This window comes from Castor canadensis, chromosome 14 (genome assembly GCF_047511655.1).
Source record: "Castor canadensis chromosome 14, mCasCan1.hap1v2, whole genome shotgun sequence".
NCBI lineage: Eukaryota > Metazoa > Chordata > Mammalia > Rodentia > Castoridae > Castor > Castor canadensis.
The window spans coordinates 16664497-16683844 of record NC_133399.1 but is presented as its reverse complement, the minus strand read 5'-3'; the positions used below and the strand labels follow the sequence as shown (position 1 = coordinate 16683844).

At 39.9% G+C, this 19348-nt stretch overlaps 1 long non-coding RNA gene across 1 annotated transcript in view; it reads left to right on the top strand.

The window, feature by feature from the left end:
• The window catches only part of LOC141416692 (uncharacterized), a 38515-nt gene extending 19513 nt beyond the window's left edge, over nucleotides 1-19002 (top strand). The window contains exon 2 of the long non-coding RNA XR_012441304.1: nucleotides 17174-19002. This is a non-coding gene — a long non-coding RNA (uncharacterized lncRNA). The remainder of the gene's footprint in view (nucleotides 1-17173) is intronic.
• Nucleotides 19003-19348: the final 346 nt, after the last annotated feature.

Sequence of the window (19348 nt, the reverse complement as noted above, 5' to 3'; positions counted from 1 at the left end):
GACAGCCTCTATTAAAAAGTGCTGCAGGACCAGTGCTGGGCTGTCATAGCTGTAATCTTAACTGCTTGAGAGACTGAGATCTGGAGGATCATGGTTCAAGGCCAGCCTGGGCAAATAGTTCATGAGACCCCCATCTCCAAAATAACCAGAGGAAAATGGACTGAAGGTGTGGCTCAAGCAGTAAAGCACCTGCTTTGCAAGTACAAAGCCCTGAGTTAAGTTCAGTCCCATCGAATATATTTATTGATATAAAAATAAAATTTTTAGCATCTTTAGCCATAAAGGAAAAGCAAATCAAAAGTGTATTGAGAGTCTCTTCTCACCGCAGGCAGAAAATCAAAAACAAATGCTGTAAAGGATCGGGGGTGGGAGGAGGAGCCCTTATACACTGCTGGTGGAAGTGAACATTACTCCAGTCACTATGGAAATTGGTATGGAGGTTCCTGAAAAAATGAAAAATAGAGTTACCATATTATTCTGCTATACCATCCTGGCCATATACCCAGAAAAGACACAAAGTCAGCTTAATGCAGAGATACCTGCACACCCACAATAGCCAAATTATAGAATCAGCAGATTCTATCAACAGATGAACAGATAGGGACTGGAGGCATGGCTCAAGTGGTAGAACACCTACTTTTCAAGTATGAAGTTCTGAGTTTAAACCCCAATCCCAACAAAGAAACAAACAAAAACAGAGGAACAGATAAAGAAAATGTTGTGTATATATGCAATGGAGTATTATTCAGCTAATAAGAAGAATGAAGACATTATTTTAAACACTGTTAAAGTATTTACTCAGGCCAAGTATGCTGGTACAAGCCTGTAATCCCAGAAGTCTGGACAATGAGGCAGGAGGAAGTCAAGTTCAAGACCAGCCTGGGATATATAGTGAGTTTGAAACCAGTTTGGGTTACATAGCTAAATGCTGTCTCAAAAAAGAAGAAAGCCACGAGGAGAAAGAGGAGGTGGAGAAAGGGAAGAAAGAGGAGGAGGGGGAGGAGTGAAAGGAAAATAAGGGGAAAGAACTGAGGCATTTAAGGAAAAGGAGGACAGACACTGAGAAAGAATCTGTGACCTTCACAAGCTGCAGGCCTTTATTGAGGGAGAGAGGACTGAGAGGGGCCCTCAGCCATCAGAGTAGTACTCTAAGGGTGGGGGGAGGCGAGCACCCTATAGCAGGAAAAGGGACGTTGAAGGGGGGATGGGCATTAGGTAAGGTGGTGGGGAGGAGGATAGGCGGAGGTGTTACAAAATGCAAACTGCATTTTTGCAGTTTGGAAAGAGATAAAGAGGGAGGCCATTAGAAGGGGCTGTAAGAGAGAAGAGGCATTGGTGGGTGTGAGACTCCACGATGAGCTGGTGGGTTGGTAGGTAGTGAAAGAGCCAGGAATGAGTGGATAGTAGTTTGCAGTTACACTTGGAGAAGGGGTTTGGGTAGAGTACCGGTATATTAAAGACTGGAATGGCACTGGGGTGGATTTCCTGTTACAAAAGTCTGAGGTGGCTGTAGTGAAGTTGCCCTGGGAGTGGGGAGGAATGGTGTGGTGATGAAATGGATAGGTTGGGGGTCGAGAAGTAGGCCGTTTTGATGTTTTGGTGTTTGTACCCGTTGCTCCCTTGATTAAGGAGTTTGAGTTGCCCATGATGGGGGGGTGGGAGGAGAAGGGTCTGTGTGCACCAGGAGACATTAGGGGAGCCTATGGGCTGAGAATCTGGAAAGTGGGGTCTTTGTATGCATAAAGATGCTGTCCCATAGAGGTCATCCTGGGCTGTAGAGCCTATAACAGAAGGAGGTGCTTTTAGAAGGGTGGAGTGTTGTGAGTTTCCCAGTAGGGGTGTTAGTTGGAGTTTTAAGTCAAATAAAGCCTGAGAAGCAGATTTGGTGTTATTGCTCTGCAAGTGGCAGTCAAAGAACATAGTGCCAAGGTGAATTGAGCTTTGATATATGGGCCCCCTGTGGTGGTCCAGTCTACTAAGGTGGCAGGATGTGCAGACCATCCCTTTTCAGTGGACCTAGTGCAGATCCAGCAAGAGGAGAGATGGAGATTGACAGTTAAGAGTAGTGGAGTAGAGGTGTTAATCAAGGGAGAGTATGCAGTTAAAAGGGGTAGGGCCATTGCTACCTGTCAGAGGGGTAGAATGAGGAGTGCCTGTACAAAGAGAATAATAGAGACAAAGAAGAAATTCACTGTGAGAGGAATGGCGAGAATTGAGTGTGAAGAAAAGGCAAAAGGAAAAGAAGAATATTTGGTCAAGCATGAAGTTGATGAGATCTCCTTGTAGCCAGAAGTTCACAAGAATATCTCCTGGAAGTTGTCTTGTGGTAGATGGTAATTTTTAAGCTGGTTTTGAAGCATTTGAAGGAAGATCTGGTAGAGTTGGAGGAGTTGGTTCATCTGCTTCCTGGATGGAGGGCAGATGGGTAAAACAGATTTTGGTGGGTCCAGTCCTGAAACACGAGAGCAGGAGGGGGCAGTGCACTGAGGGGAGATGAGGCTTGCTTTATAGAAGAGAAATGAACCCAGGGTTTATATCCCTGCAGTTTAACTGCAGTGGGGGCTGTTAAAATAACCCGTAGGAGGCCCTTCCAAAGAGGTTGTAGGGGGGGTGGGGCAGGGTGCCAGTACCTTGTAATAAACCCATTCTCTGATCTGAGCTGGGTTGTGATTTGAAGGAGAAGGAGAGGTGGGTTGTTTGATGGTAATAGGATAGCGGGATTTAGTCTCTCACATCGCCGGAAAATTAAATCAGGTTGTAGGAGAAAAGAGTGCAAGATTTGAACATGAGATGGGAAGATGGAATTGAGGGCTTTATGGCTAATTAAGTCCTGAATATTTTGAGATGACCGGACTGTCATAGGTAAGTTGAAGATTTGGAGGGGGGGGGGTCGGGGGGGGGCTTCTGGTATAAAGAGAGCTGCCATAGCCAATACTTTTAGGCAAGTAGGCCAGCCCCTGTAAATGGGGTCTAATTGCTTTGAGAGGTAGGCTATAGGAGCCACAGAGTCTTCTACACTTTGGGCCACCAGGCCCAAAGCTTGGCCTTTATCTGAGTGTAGATATAGGTGAGTAATTTTATTGTGATTTGGAATGGAAAGGGCAGGGGCCCTTGATAAAGCTTGTTTGAGGAGATTAAACAGGGTTAAGAGGGCCCTGGGGCAAGGTAAAGGCTCACGTAGGTCTCCTTTAGCAACCTTGTACAGTGGTTTGGCTATTATTAGATAATTAGGGATCCAAATTCTACAATACCTGGTTAATCCCAGAAAAGAAAGAATGTCCCTTTTTGGTTTGGGAGGAGAGATTTGGAGTATGGCAGTTTTTTTGTTTGGGGTATTTGATGATATCCCGGAGTTAATAAAAGTCCCATGTATGAGACTGAGGTTGAAATGAATTGGGCCTTGTTCCTTGATACCCGATATCCCCAGTGTGCTAGTGAATTAAGAAGAGGAATTGTGTGGGTCTTGCATGAAGATTTTGAGGGGATGCATAGAAGGAGGTCATCCACATACTGGATGAGCTTGCTTGGGGAAAGATCGAGAAAATTGAGAACCTGCTGTAGGGCTTGGCCAAAAATGTGCAGGGAGTCTCTGAATCCCTGGGGAAGGACTTTCCAAGTTAATTGTTGGGTGTGGTGGGTAATGGGATCTGTCCATATGAGGGCAAATAAGGGTTGGGAGGAGGGATCTGAGGGGATCATAAAGAAAGCATCGTTGAGATCCAGGACTGAAAAGAAAGAAGTTTCGGGTAGGATCTAGGAGAGAAGAGTATATGGGTTAGGGACTACAGGATAAAGTTGACAGCAGCACTGATTTTTCTAAGGTCTTGGACTACTCTAAAGGAAGAGTTGGATTTCTTTACAGGAATGATAGGAGTGTTGTAAGGGGCATTAACAGGGATTATGATATATATATATTGTATATATAAGGGGTTAACATTCACAGAAGCTGGGTGACATTTTGTGTTATGAAATTCTCTTGCTCTCTCTGCTGCTTTTCTATAAATCTCAAAAAATGAAGTAGCAAGTATACATTTTTCTAGTCAGAGAACAAGATGTTGCAGTATACTGTGTTAAATTGAATTAAGTTTGCCCTAAAACTGCCTTGTATGTATTTTAAGTTTGGCCCAATGGTGTCTCCATACAGAGTGAGCTGTACCTAACTAGAAGTGCTAGCAGCAAATTGAATATTCCATCAAAGTGTAGCAGGAAAGAGGATCAGAAGGAAATAGACTAGGCCTGAGTGTTGATAAAGTAGCAGGGGGAAGGAATGGCATAGCACAGAAATAAAAACTGAAGAATTCAAAGGTCACAGCTGCAGATAGCCATTCACAGAACATTCTCCAGACTCTTTTTTTCTCTCAGTAGTTCAATAACTGAACTACACCTGCATGCTGAAAAACTTACTGAAACTGTATTGCATTTGAACTTTCGGCACTTTGTGGGGGGGGGGGGGTTGTTGTTTTGTGCTGTTTTGTTTTGTTTTGTTTTGTTTTGTTTTTATTAGTTTTGGTTCCCCTTTGATGAGAAAACAAGGAACTACTTCTGAGACATCATCTCCAGCACTGGAGACTGAGGGACGAACACCAAAATTATTAACACTGAAACTTTATTGCATTTGAACTTGGAGATTTTTTTATATTTTTTTTCTTTTTCATTTATTTATTTTTTATTTTTCTTTTCTTTTCTTAATTTATTTTATTTTTTATTTTCAATCCTCTCTCTGTCTCTCTAATGCCTCTTCAGCTTACTGTTGGTTAGTACACTATCTCTCCCTGTTTATATCTTTGAAACTTTTTTGTTTGTTTGTTTTGTTTTTTCTACTTGTTTATTTGTTTCTCCCTTTTTCTTTAACATCTTTGCTTTCCATCCCCTCTCACCCTTCCATTCTAAATATCACCATTGTTATTATTACAACTTAGAAAATACTTAATTGCACACAGTACAGGGATACTAACAATACCAAGGGCAATGATGGGAAGACACAAAAAACAGGGAAACCAGTTTCCCCACAGCAAAAAATTAGCACAGGAACCAGAGTCAAATGAAGAAAACAGATACTCAGATCCAGACTCCAACAAAATGAAGATAAACTATGCCAAAGAACCCAATGAAGCCCACAAGAAAACTCTAAAAGAAGAAATACTACAGGTAATCAATGAGAATTTTATAGAGATGATACTGGATATGGTCAACCAAAATGTACAGGAGACACTCAAGAAATTACAAGAAAACGAAAATAGAGAATTTGAAAAAGCACAAGAAGAAATAAAAGAAACCATAGAAGCACTGTATAAACACCAAAGTGAAACAAAGAACATGATTAATAAAGAGATAAGTGAACTCAGGACAAAAATAGACAACATTAAGGAGGAAGGGACTCAGAATACGGAAAACCTCAGAAAAAAGAACGAAACAGAATTGCAAAACAAAATGGAAAGCCAATCCAGCAGAATGGAACAAACAGAAGACAGAATCTCAGAACTTGAAGATGAAATGGCAATTAAAGGAAAAACCAAAAAACTATTAGCTAAACAACTCAAGACCTGTGAAAAGAAAATGCAAGAACTCACCGACTCCATCAGAAGACCAAACCTGAGAATCATGGGCATTGAAGAAGGAGAAGAGGTGCAAGCAAAGGGAATGTGTAATATGTTTAACAAAATAATAACAGAAAATTTCCCAAATGTAGAGAAATCTATTCCCATACAGATGCAAGAGGCCTCCAGAACACCAAACAGACCAGACCAAAATAGAACTACCCCATGGAATATTATCATTAAAACAACAAGTACAGAAACTGGAGAAAGAAAATTGAAGGCTGTAAGAGAGAAAAAATAAATAACATACAAAGAAAAACCCATCAAAATCACAGCAGACTTCTCAACAGAAACATTAAAAGCAAGAAGAGCTTGGGGTGAGATCTTCCGGGTACTGAATGAAAATAACTTCAACCCCAGGATACTCTACCCAGCAAAACTATCATTGAAAATAGATGGAGCAATAAAAGTCTTCCATGATAAGCAGAAAGTAAAACAATATGTGACCACAAAGCCATCCCTACAAATGATTCTTCAAGGAATTCTGCACACAGAAAGTGAAACCCAATATAACCATGAAAGGGCAGGCAGCACCAAACTACAGAAAAAGAAAAAGCTAGAAAGTAGAGAGTAACCTCAACTTAGGTACACACAATCAAACCTTCAAACAACTAAGACAACTAAATGACAGGAATCACCACATACCTATCAGTACTAACACTTAATGTTAATGGACTTAATTCCCCCATCAAAAGGCACCGTTTGACAAAATGGATTTAAAAGGAAGATCCAACAATTTGTTGCTTACAGAAGACCCATCTTACCGACAGAAATAAGCATAGGCTTAGGATGAAAGGCTGAAAGAAGATTTACCAAGCCAGAGCCCCTGAAAACAGGCAGGAGTAGCAATACTTATCTCTGACAAAGTAGACTTCAAACCTACATTGATCAAAAGAGATAAAGAAGGACATTACATACTAATTAAAGGGGAAATAGACCAAAAGGAAATAACAATTATCAACCTGTATGCACCCAATGTCAACACACCCAATTTCATCAAACATACCCTGAAAGACCTAAAAGCAAATATTAATTCCAACACAGTGGTTGTGGGAGACTTTAACACCCCATTATCATCAATAGATAGGTCACCCAAACAAAAAAATCAATAAATAAATCCTAGATTAAAATATACCATAGATCAAATGGACCTACTTATGTCTGCAGAACATTTCACCCAACTTTTACACAATATGCATTCTTCTCAGCAGCCCATGGAACCTTCTCCAAAATAGATCATATCCTAGGGCACAAAGCAAGCCTCAGGAAATATAAGAAAATAGAAATCATACCATGCATTCTATCTGATCACAATGCAATAAAACTAGAACTCAACAACAAAAGTAAAAACAAAAAACATGCAAACACCTGGAAACTGAATAACTCATTACTTAATGAACAATGGGTCATTGATGAAATAAAAGAGGAAACTAAAAAGTTCCTGGAAATCAATGAAAATGAAAACACAACCTACCAGAACCTATGGGACATGGCAAAGGCAGTCCTGAGAGGAAAGTTTATAAACATGAGTGCATATATTAAAAAGACTGAAAGATCCCAAATCAATGACCTAATGATACATCTCAAACTCCTAGAAAAACAAGAACAAGCAAATCCCAAAACAAATAGAAGGAGAGAAATAATAAAAATAAGAGCTGAAATCAATGAAATAGAAACCAAAAACACCATACAAAGAATTAATGAAACAAAAAGTTGGTTCTTTGCCAATTTGTCTTTGACAAAGGAGCTAAAAATATACGATGGAGAAATAGCAGCCTCTTCAACAAAAACTGCTGGGAAAACTGGTTAGCAGTCTGCAAAAAACTGAAACTAGATCCATGTATATCACCCTATACCAAGATTAACTCAAAATGGATCAAGGATCTTAATATCAGACCACAAACTCTAAAGTTGATACAGGAAAGAGTAGGAAATACTCTGGAGTTAGTAGGTATAGGTAAGAACTTTCTCAATGGAACCCCAGCAGCACAGCAACTAAGAGATAGCATAGATAAATGGGACCTCATAAAACCAAAAATCTTCTGTTCATCAAAAGAAATGGTCTCTAAACTGAAGAGAACACCCACAGAGTGGGAGAAAATATTTGCCAGCTATACATCAGACAAAGGACTGATAGCCAGAATATATAGGGAACTTAAAAAACTAAATTCTCCCAAAACTAATGAACCAATAAAGAAATGGGCAAGTGAACTAAACAGAACTTTCTCAAAAGAAGAAATTCAAATGGCCAAAAACCACATGAAAAAATGCTCACCATCTCTAGCAATAAAGGAAATGCAAATTAAAACCACACTAAGATTCCACCTCACCCCTGTTAGAATAGCCATCATCAGCAACACCACCAACAACAGGTGTTGGCGAGGATTCGGGGAAAAAGGAACCCTCTTACACTGCTGGTGGGAATGTAAACTAGTACAACCACTCTGTAAAAAAATTTTGAGGCTACTTAAAAAGCTGGACATTGATCTACCATTTGATCCAGCAATATCACTCTTGGGGATATACCCAAAAGACTGTGACACAGGTTACTCCAGAGGCACCTGCACACCCATGTTTATTACGGCACTATTCACAATAGCCAAGTTATGGAAACAGCCAAGATTCCCCACCACTGATGAATGGATTAAGAAAATGTGGTATCTATACACAATGGAATTTTATGCAGCCATGAAGAAGAACGAAATGTTATCATTTGCTGGTAAATGTATGGAATTGGAGAACATCATCCTGAGTGAGGTTAGCCTGGCCCAAAAGACCAAAAATTGTATTTTCTCCCTCATTGTGGACATTAGACAAGGGCAAACACAACAAGGGGATTGGACTTTGAGCACATGATAAAAGCTTTAGCACACAAGGGATGGGTGAGGATAGGTAAGACACCTAAAAAATTAGTTAGCATTTGTTGCCCTTAACGCAGAGAAACTGAAGCAGATACCTTAAAAACAACTGAGGCCAATAGGAAAAGGGGACCAGGAACTAGAGAAAAGGTGAGATCAAAAAGAATTAACCTAGAAGGTAACACACATGCACAGGAAATTAATGTGAGTCAACTCCCTGTATAGCTATCCTTATCTCAACCAGCAAAAACCCTTGTTCCTTCCTATTATGGCTTATACTCTCTCTACAACAAAATTAGAAATAAGAGCAAAATAGTTTCTGCTGGGTATTGAGGGGGTAGGGGGAAGAGGGAGGGGGTGGAGAGGGTGGTAAGGGAGGGGGTGGGGGCAGGGGGGAGAAATGACCCAAGCCTTGTATGCACATATGAATAATAAAAAAAAAAGTTGGTTCTTTGAAAAAATAAACAAGATCAACAGACCCATGACAAACCTGACTAAAATGAGAGAAAAAAACCCAAATTAATAGAATCAGGAATGCAAAAGGGGAGATAACAACAAACACCATGGAAGTCCAGGAAATCATCAGAGACTACTTTGAGAAACAATATTCAAATAAATTCGAAATCTTAAAGAAATGGATGGATTTCTAGATACATATGATCATCCAAAACTGAACCAAGAGGATATTAATCACCTGAATAGATCTATAACACAAAAGGAAATTGAAGCAGCAATCAAGAGTCTCCCCAAAAAAGAAAAGTCCAGGACCTGATGGATTCTCTGCTGAATTCTATCAGACCTTTAAAGAAGAACTGATACCAACCCTCCTTAAACTGTTCCATGAAATAGAAAGGGAAGGAAAACTGCCAAACACATTTTATGAAGCCAGTATTACACTTATCCCAAAACCAGGCAAAGACACCTCCAAAAAGGAGAACTATAGGCCAGTCTCCTTAATAAACATTGATGCAAAAATCCTCAATAAAATAATGGCAAACCAAATTCAACAACACATCAAAAAAATCATTCACCACGACCAAGTAGGTGTCATCCCTGGAATGAAGGGGTGGTTCAACATATGAAAATCAATAAATGTAATAAACCACATTAACAGAAGCAAAGACAAAAACCACTTGATGCAGAAAAAGCCTTTGATAAGATCCAACACCATTTCATGATAAAAGCTCTAAGAAAACTAGGAATAGAAGGAAACTACCTCAACATTATAAAAGCTATATATGACAAACCTACAGCCAGCATTATACTTAATGGAGAAAAACTGAAACCATTCCCTCTAAAATCAGGAACTAGACAAGGATGCCCACTATCTCCACTCCTATTCAACATAGTACTGGAATTCCTAGCCAGAGCAATTAGGCAAGAAGAAGGAATAAAAGGAATACAAATAGGTAAAGAAACTGTCAAAATATCCCTATTTGCAGACGACATGATCCTATACCTTAAAGACCCAAAAAACTCTACTCAAAAGCTCCTAGACACCATCAATAGCTATAGCAAGGTAGCAGGATATAAAATCAACATAGAAAAATTAGCATTTCTATACACTAATAATGAACAAAGTGAGAATATATGAAAACAATTCCATTTACAATAGCCTCAAAAAAATCAAATACCTAGGTGTAAACCTAACAAAGGATGTGAACGACCTCTACAAGGAAAACTATAAACTTCTGAAGAAAGAGATTGAGGAACACTATAGAAAGTGGAGAGATCTCCTATGCTCATGGATTGGTAGAATCAACATAGTAAAAATGTCTATACTCCCAAAAGTAATCTACATGTTTAATGCAATTACCATCAAAATTCCAATGACATTCATTAAAGACATTGAAAAATCTGTTATATTTATATGGAAACATAAGAGGCCACGAATAGCCAAGGCAATACTCAGTCAAAAGAACAATTCTGCAGGTATCACAATACCCGATTTCAAATTATATTACAAAGCAATAACAATAAAAACAGCATGGTACTGACACAAAAACAGACATGAAGACCAGTGGAACAGAATAGAGAACCCAGATATGAAGCCACACAACTATGACCAACTTGTCTTTGACAAAGGCACTAAAAATATACGATGGAGATAAAGCAGCCTCTTCAACAAAAACTGCTGGGAAAACTGGTTAGCAGTCTGCGAAAAACTGAAACTAGATCCATGTATATCACCCTATACCAAGATTAACTCAAAATGGATCAAGGATCTTAATATCAGACCACAAACTCTAAAGTTGATACAGAAAAGAGTAGGAAATACTCTGGAATTAGTAGGTATAGGTAAGAACTTTCTCAATGGAACCCCAGCAGTACAGCAACTAAGAGACAGCATAGATAAATGGGACTTCGTAAAACTAAAAGACTTCTGCTCAACAAAAGAAATGGTCTCTAAACTGAAGAGAACACCCACAGAGTGGGAGAAAATATTTGCCAGCTATACATCAGACAAAGGACTGATAACCAGAATATATAGGGAACTTAAAAAACTAAATTCTCCCAAAACTAATGAACCAATAAAGAAATGGGCAAGTGAACTAAACAGAACTTTCTCAAAAGAAGAAATTCAAATGGCCAAAAACCACATGAAAAAATGCTCACCATCTCTAGCAATAAAGGAAATGCAAATTAAAACCACACTAAGATTCCACCTCACCCCTGTTAGAATAGCCATCATTAGCAACACCACCAACAACAGGTGTTGGCAAGGATGCGTGGGAAAAGGAACCCTCTTACACTGCTGGTGGGAATGTAAACTAGTACAACCACTCTGGAAAAAAATTTGGAGGCTACTTAAAAAGCTAAACATTGATCTACTATATGCTCCAGCAACACCACTCTTGGGGATATACCCAAAAGAATATGACTCAGGTTACTCCTGAGGCACCTGCACACCCATGTTTACTGCAGCACTATTCACAACAGCCAAGTTATGGAAACATCCAAGGTGCCCCACTACTGACGAATGGATTAAGAAAATGTGGTATTTATACACAGTGGAATTTTATGCAGCCATGAAGAAGAACGAAATGTTATTCACTGGTAAATGGATGGAATTGGAGAACATCATTCTGAATGAGGTTAGCTTGGCCCAAAAGACCAAAAATCGTATGTTCTCCCTCATATGCGGACATTAGATCAAGGGCAAACACAACAAGGTGATTGGACTTTGAGCACATGATAAAAGCAAGAGCACACAAGGGAGGTGTGAGGATAGGTAAGACACCTAAAAAACCAGATAGCATTTGTTGCCCTCAACACAGAGAAACTAAAGCAGATAACTTAAAAGCAACTGAGGCCAATAGAAGAGGACCAGGAACTAGAGAAAAGGTTAGATCAAGAACAATTAACCTAGAAGGTAACACACATGCACAGGAAATTAATGTGAGTCAACTCCCTGTATAGCTATCCTTATCTCAACTGGGAAAACCCTTGTTCCTTCCTATTATTGCTTATACTCTCTCTTCAACAAAATTAGACGTAAGGGCAAAATAGTTTCTGCTGGGTAGTGAGGGGTTGGAGGGGAGAGGGAGGGTGCGGAGGGGGGGGTAACGGAAAGAGGGAGGGGGGAGAAATGACCCAAACATTGTATGCACATGTGAATAAAAATAAATACATAAAATAAATAATGAAATAAATAAATAAAAGAATTTAAAGGTGAAGAAGGTCACAAAGAACTAGGGGCAGAAGGGCACTAAACAACTAGGCTGAAGTAGCCTATAGAGTTGCACATAACCATATATGGGTTAAGCCTTGTTTTTTAACTTTATTGCCTTTGTAACCTGCTTGCAAGGGTATATAAGGTGAGACCCCTTTGTTCTTGGGGCTCAGCCTTTGGACATGAGTCCACTACATCTGTGCTGGCACAATAAAATGTTGCTTCCTGCTAATCTATCTCAGAGTCCCTTATCTCAGCTAGCAGCCTCACGCAACATTTCTTGGGGGCTCATTATCCGGGATTGTGGAGATGGTGAGTTATCACCTCCCTTGTCACCAGGGTGTGTCCCACTGGACCAACAGGAGAAGACCCCACCAGGCACCAACAGACAGCTTGATCTGAAGGGGAGATTTATCCTTCCAGTGGGTTGGGGTGAGGGTCTTGGATGCACAATGGAACCCAGTAAGGCACAGGAACCAGTGGGGGAGGGAGTACCACTCATCAGACTGGTAAGAACCCGGACTAGAATTCAGGCCTGCCTCAGGAGGCAGAAGGGGAGATTGATCACCTCCCAGAGACTCTACTAACCACCTTTTGGGGTGAAACCGTGTCTCTCAGGTTCGGGGAGTGGGGTGGAAGTACTGTGCTGTATGAGAGTATGTGAAAGTGCAAGCCTGAGATGCAGCCCAGCTGTGAAGTGAGTGAGGAGTTCCAATCCTCAGTTCCATGGCAAACTCATAAGGTCAAGGGTGAGCCCTAACAGGGCCTCCAGTCCAAGGTTTATATGGACTCACTATGGCCAGAGAGACTCAAATCCCCACGAGGGGAGCAGCAAGAGATGGATGAAGCAGCTGTTTTTCCAAAGCCCCTCCCCCTCTGTGTCTGTCTGGCAGTCTGTAACGGGAGATGGGCAGAGGCCAGAGTAGGAACACTCCCTTGGAGTGTATGGTTAAAAACTTTAAAAGGTGATTTAATGGAGACTATGGAGTTAAATTAACTCCTAACAAGCTAAAGGTCCTTTGTGAAGTAGATTGACCTGCTTTTGGTGTAGGATGGCCCCCAAAAGGGTCACTAAATAAAACTGTAGTTAATGAAGTTTACAGAGTAATTGAAAAAAAAAAAACCTCTAACACCCAGGAGAATGGGAAAAGCCAAGAAGCTAAAACTGATCTTCAAAAACCAGACTCTTGTTTATTTAAATTCAGGTAGCAATTTACTGGGTGGACTGAGGAGATTTCAGAGTCTTCCAGTCTGGATGGGTAGCTTTGGTGCCCCAATTTGCACATCTTCACCCAAAATGGGCATCCTGAAGGAGGATTGAGGCTCAGCACTAACTGAGCTCTTACAAAAATTAACACATGAAAGATGGACTTGCACTGATACATAAGATCTGGTCTGACTTGAAAGAAAAGGAATGTTGCGGAAGGGTTGTGAATGTAGAGAGGGGGATGTGGAGGAATGAAAACAAAATTGGGATGAGGTCTTCATGAATGAAGTGAGGAGAGAGAGGGTGGGGAAAGAGAGAGAGGGAAGAGAGAGAGAGAAAATGAAATGTCATAAAATCTTTGGAGACAGAAAAAGATGAAAGGTTTAATACACTCCTTCATTTGTGTTTTTATGTCTCGAAAATAAAAAGTAAATAGTAATTAGGATTATTAACATATGCCAGAAATACTAAACTTTCTGGCACCTTTACTTCTAGGGAGTATAAACAGGGAGAACCTACCTAAAAGGGCGGGAAAAAAGGAGCAACTTTGACTGTTGCTAATAAAAAAAAAACCTGTTCCAAAAGGTTGGTACAATAGGCTAGGTCTGACGTTGAGACAGTCATGAGATGCTTATGTTTCCCTTGCTAATGGCTGATTATGAATCCATCTAATGGTGTGCTCACAGTGTGTATGTGTATGTAAGCATCTTCAAAGTGGTTCTTAAAATGATGCTATAAGGTTAATATGATACATAAGGTGCCAAAAAAAACCCAAGGTATTTATTTTAAAGACCTCTGTTATAAACTGCTTAGGCTTTTTTACATATAAATATGTAAACATCTTGAGAACAGTTCTTATTATAGAGTCAGTGTAAAAAATGATTACTCTGTTCTACTGCTATTTTTTAAGAAAATCAGTTTTCAAACTTATTTCAATCAGGTCTCACCAAGAAGCAGGCATTCAGGGATTAACACTCCATCTCAGACCAGAGGAGAAAAGAAAAGAAAAAGAAAAGGGAGGGCCACAGCCCACAGCAGGAATCTTAAAATTTGGGTAGTTAAAGAAATGACCTTAGATGTTTCATTCTGCCATAAATACAAACTGGAATTTAATTCTGTCTTATAATACATGGGTCTATTAACAAATGGGCTTTCTATAAATTGCTTTCATACAAAAACAATTTGAAGGTTGCTTTCTTGTTTTTTTCATACAAATATAAGGTTCTAAGTTAAAAGATTTTATGAGTTAATTTCAACAAGTAGCATATATATATGATATTAAAGATATGGTTTTTAAAACAAAAGGATAAAAAATACTTTAAAAAAAAGGTAAAGACAAGCTCCCACAGGGGATACAAAATAAGTTGTCATAAAAAGGTGGAGCTTATAGATACTTATGTAAGTGATTAAGTTGACTAAAATCTAAGAGTTACATTAAAGGTTTTGTAAGATCAAAATGTAATGTACTGATGTTAAACTAAAACTTAATTCTCTAAGCTTATAACAATAAGGTTATCTTTAAAATATTGTATTGTTCTTGATAACATTTACAAAACATTGTCTTAAAGATAGTTTTTGTTTTATTTTGTCAGGACTTTTACATGCTACAGGTTAATCCACAAATTTGTCAGGACAACAAGAGCTTATTAAAACACAGAAAGACAAGAGGCAGCTGAGCACAGGGTGTACTGCTACACTGATATGAAGGTTAACACAGATTTATTTATGTAAAACAAAGCCAAAGTACAGGGGGAGAGAGTGTGGGAGGGAGGTAGGGGGGAGAAATGACCCAAGCAATGTATGCATATATGAATAAATGAATTTTTAAAAACCCAAAGAACATCCTCCAGCTAAGATTAAAAAAAAAAAAACTCAAAAAGGAGCACTACACTGGAAGTCAAGACCTCCAGTTTTTATTGAACTCAACAGAGTAAAGGTGTTAGTCCTACTCCTTCCACATGTTGCATGGAGGGAATTTTTGCCCTGGGATGGTCAGGTTGGGCCTGTTATTTGTGGGGGGGGAAGCTCCATTGACTACAGGTTAGTGGGATCCTGCTCTATGTCATGAACTATGTGTTAATGTCAACAATCTGGGATGTGATCCCTTATCAACATCTGAGTCATGATTCTTGGCCACTATGTTTCCTAACTCCACACTTAGTCCCCATAAATATTTACCTGTGTTCTTTGGTGATTTTTGTCGGGGTTTTAACTACTAAGGTAACCAAGTCATATTCATTTAGGAGTTGGTTTATGTTGGTGTTAACAATGAGGACAGCCATGTTAGGACTAGAACCCTTCCCCCTTGCAGATGGCTTAACTTTATCTCCCTGGATAGATGCCAAGGATACTTGAACAGACAGTGACCTCACTACAACTTATCTTTCTTGGTTGCCCAGCAACAATATCCCTTAGTGACCTTCCTGGCACTTTTCCACTAGCCCCTTCTATCTAGCCCAAGCCTATGTATGGCAATGGGCTCTAGCTCTCTTGCTGGGGTCTCCCTCCCCAGGGCTTCTGCCTAAACAGTAAACCCTGAACTGGTGTTTGAACCATCTCTCTGCCTCTTCCATACCTCTTATTTTCTAACAGCTGATATAAAACTTTCTAGATGACCTCATGGTTAAACAACTGTTGCCTTGGGTGATTCTAATAAAGTTGGTATCCTACATGTATGTGTCTGTGATTGGGCTATTTGGGTTTATGAAAACTGTTCTTTCCCCCTACAACTGATAAAAATCTAAGATTTTCCTTCAAGAACAACTAAACTAATATGTATATATAAACTTTATAGAATTGTGATGCTGTTGCTGGTTCCTATATATTAAATATATTTATGTTTTTCAAGTAGATCAAGCCTTCTAAAATACAAAATTTATATAAACATGGTAACAAAAAGTTAGTGGTACTGATACACTGTTCTGTTAATTGCTAAATTGTCCATCAAAATTTTAACCATGACTCTTAAGTTTTTGTCATTACAGTTCTGATCCTTCTGGGGCATTTACAATCAAGTCCATGAAAAATGACTCTTAATAACTACTTATGTGTCAACAAGACTAGCTTTTTAGACATCTGCTTTTGTAGATTTTGTTTTGTATTGTCCTTGTCTAGAAGCCCAGTGCCTAAGATCCACTCCTTCTTAACCTCTTTGTTGCTTAAATTTGGCCAAAAGGGTCTATTTGGCACTGACTCCCACCTGATCTGCTCATTATTCCTCCCAACCCCCAACATGGGACCAAAACCAACAAAATAGACAAAATCCAGAAAAGAGCAACCAATCAAGAAAGATCTTCAGTCTGAGGCCATAGGATCCTAAACACACCTGATCTCGTCTGATCTTGAAAGCTAAGTAGGGTCGGGCCTGGTTAGTACTTGGACAGATCTTCAGAAGAGACTGCTCAGAGACAAGCAGTTTGAAGACAAAGAGGGGAATGCCATCAAAGTTCAAATGGAGTCACTTGTCCCAAACCTCTCAAAATAACCGAGGCTGAGAGGATTAAAGAAATGGTTCTTATGCATGTGTAGCTATCTGGCATTAAAGCCCTTCCAGACACAAACTCTTATTTTTAGACAGGGTCTTCTACTTAAATAGAGACAAAATAACTATTTTTACTGGCTCTAAACATGTCCTTTGATACTTAAAGATGGTGGTTTTAACTTTTTTTTAAACCAACACATTTTCTTGGACATATATACTGATAATATATTGTTGCCATGGTAATTCTACTCAGTTAAAAAAAAAAAAGACATTGTCTGGGTAAATAAATAAATAAATAAAATGTCCACCTATTAAAATCCCATTTTGTTGTTATCTTGTCTACTACTCCCACTGCAGTTAAAGTAGCAGAGATTGCTCCTTGGATCCACCACAGTTGAGTCAAGCCAGCTTCTCTCAAATGGAAATGCATCCCTGATTGGCTTCACCTTGTAGGATCACCCTCAGGAACCTGAGTGCCCTCCCTCGACAGGACTCTGCTTCCCAGGAAACAACAGGGGACCAAGAACAGTGGGATGACAGCCCTGCTCTAGTCACTCTGAAAGCTGACTAGTCTAAGCACAGCAGAAAGTTGAGGAGTCGACTCTCCAATGGGACAAACAGGTTATTTTTCACTCCAGTTATCTCACTGTAATGCACTGTCACCACTTGTTTGTATCTGTTGCTGTAGTTCTCACCCTCGTCTTCACCATAGGCTTGGCAGAAACCGCCCTTGTTGATCGGTCTCACAGTGAAAGGTTTTTATTTGCTCTCTTCTATCTCTTTTGAACAGGATGCATAATTACTATTTATTGTTACTGATCTGGCTTATTAACAAAGGACAAAATATGAAGCCCTCCTTCACAAGGGAAAGCTGCCCCTAACTACACCTGTGGCACCTGTATCCCTGTAAATTTCACTATACTTAAGCCATCTCATTACACACGGAAAAAGTAATTAGTATAAAAATGGATAAAAAGGGTCTTGACCCTCAGAGTCTGATACACCTCAGATTAGTAACTGTTACCCATGAGAGTTCCTCATACCAAGTTTTTCACTCCTTTTATAAGGAGATGAGGAGTAAATTTTCCATCTCTGCCAAAGCTAAAAACTTGTTCCACTCACTGGCTGAGTCTATGCCCAGACACTGAATGTCACTTTATGCTATGTTTGTGGGGGGACCAACATGGGAGACCACTGGGCTTGGGAAAAAGGTGACAAATAGCCTCCTGAGTAAATCATCCAGTACTATGGTCCTGCCACCTGAGCAAAAGATGGTCCTGGGGCTATCACACCCCTATATATATGTTCAACCACATCATCAGGTTACAGGCTGTTGTTAAAATTAGAACTAATGAAACTGCAAGGGCCCTCAATTTGCTGACAAAACAAAGCACTAAGATGCACAATGCCATCTATCAGACTGCTTGGCTTTAGACTATTTGCTGGCTTCTGAGGAAATTTGTAAAAACGTAACCTGAGAAACTGCTGCTTACAGATTAATGATTTTTAAAAAGGTCATAAAAGAGATCACAGACAAAATGGGAAAGCTTGCCCATGTTCCCATCCAGACTTGGAGAGGATGGGATCCCAGTGACCTGTTTGGAGGGTGGTTTTCTGCCTTAGGTGGATTCAAAACCCTGATAGGGGCAATGGGCCTAATCCTAGGAGCGTGCTTAATATTGCCCTGTCTGGTTCCTCTGGTGCTGTGGTTTATCAAGGCTATTATAAAGCCTGTTACAGAAAAAAAAAATGGTCACACATGTAATAATGCTATAATAATACAAACCCCTAAATTATGATGATGCTCTTTGACCCTGGGTGTGTCCGAGCATCAAAGAGGGGAAAAATGTAGCAGGGAGGAGGATCAGAAGAAAACATACAGGCCTGAGTCTGATAAAGTAGCAGGGGGAAAGGGATGGCATAGCAGAGAGAGAAAACCTAAAGAACTCGAAGGTGAAGAAGGTCACATAGCACTAGGGGTAGAAGGGCACTAAACAACTAGGCTGAAGTAGCCTATGGAGTTGCACGTAACCATATATGTGTTAAACCTTGCTTTTTAATTTTATTGCCTCTGTAACCTGCTTGCAAGGGTACATAAGGTGAGGCCCCTTTGTTCTTGGGGCTCAGCCTTTGGGCTAAGTCCACTGAGTCTGTCCTGGCACAATAAAATGTTGCTTCCTACTAAACTGCCTCAGAGTCCTGTATCTCAGCTAGCAGCCTCCCGAAACAAATGGAATGGGAGCACTAAAAGAGAATTAGGAAAGTGTATAAATTCCCGGTTGTGCAATTACAACATTGTTTTGTTTGCTTGCTTGTTTTGGAGATATGGGGTGTGAATTCAGGGACTTGTTCTTGCTAGGCAGGCAAACTACCACATGAGCCACGCACCCCACCCTTCATGATTTGGTTATTTTTCAGGTAAGTCTCACGTTTTTGCATGGAGCTCAACTCAGAACTCAATCCTTCTATCTAGGACCTCCCTCATAGCTGGGATGACAGGCACACACTATCATACCCAGCTTTGAGATGGGG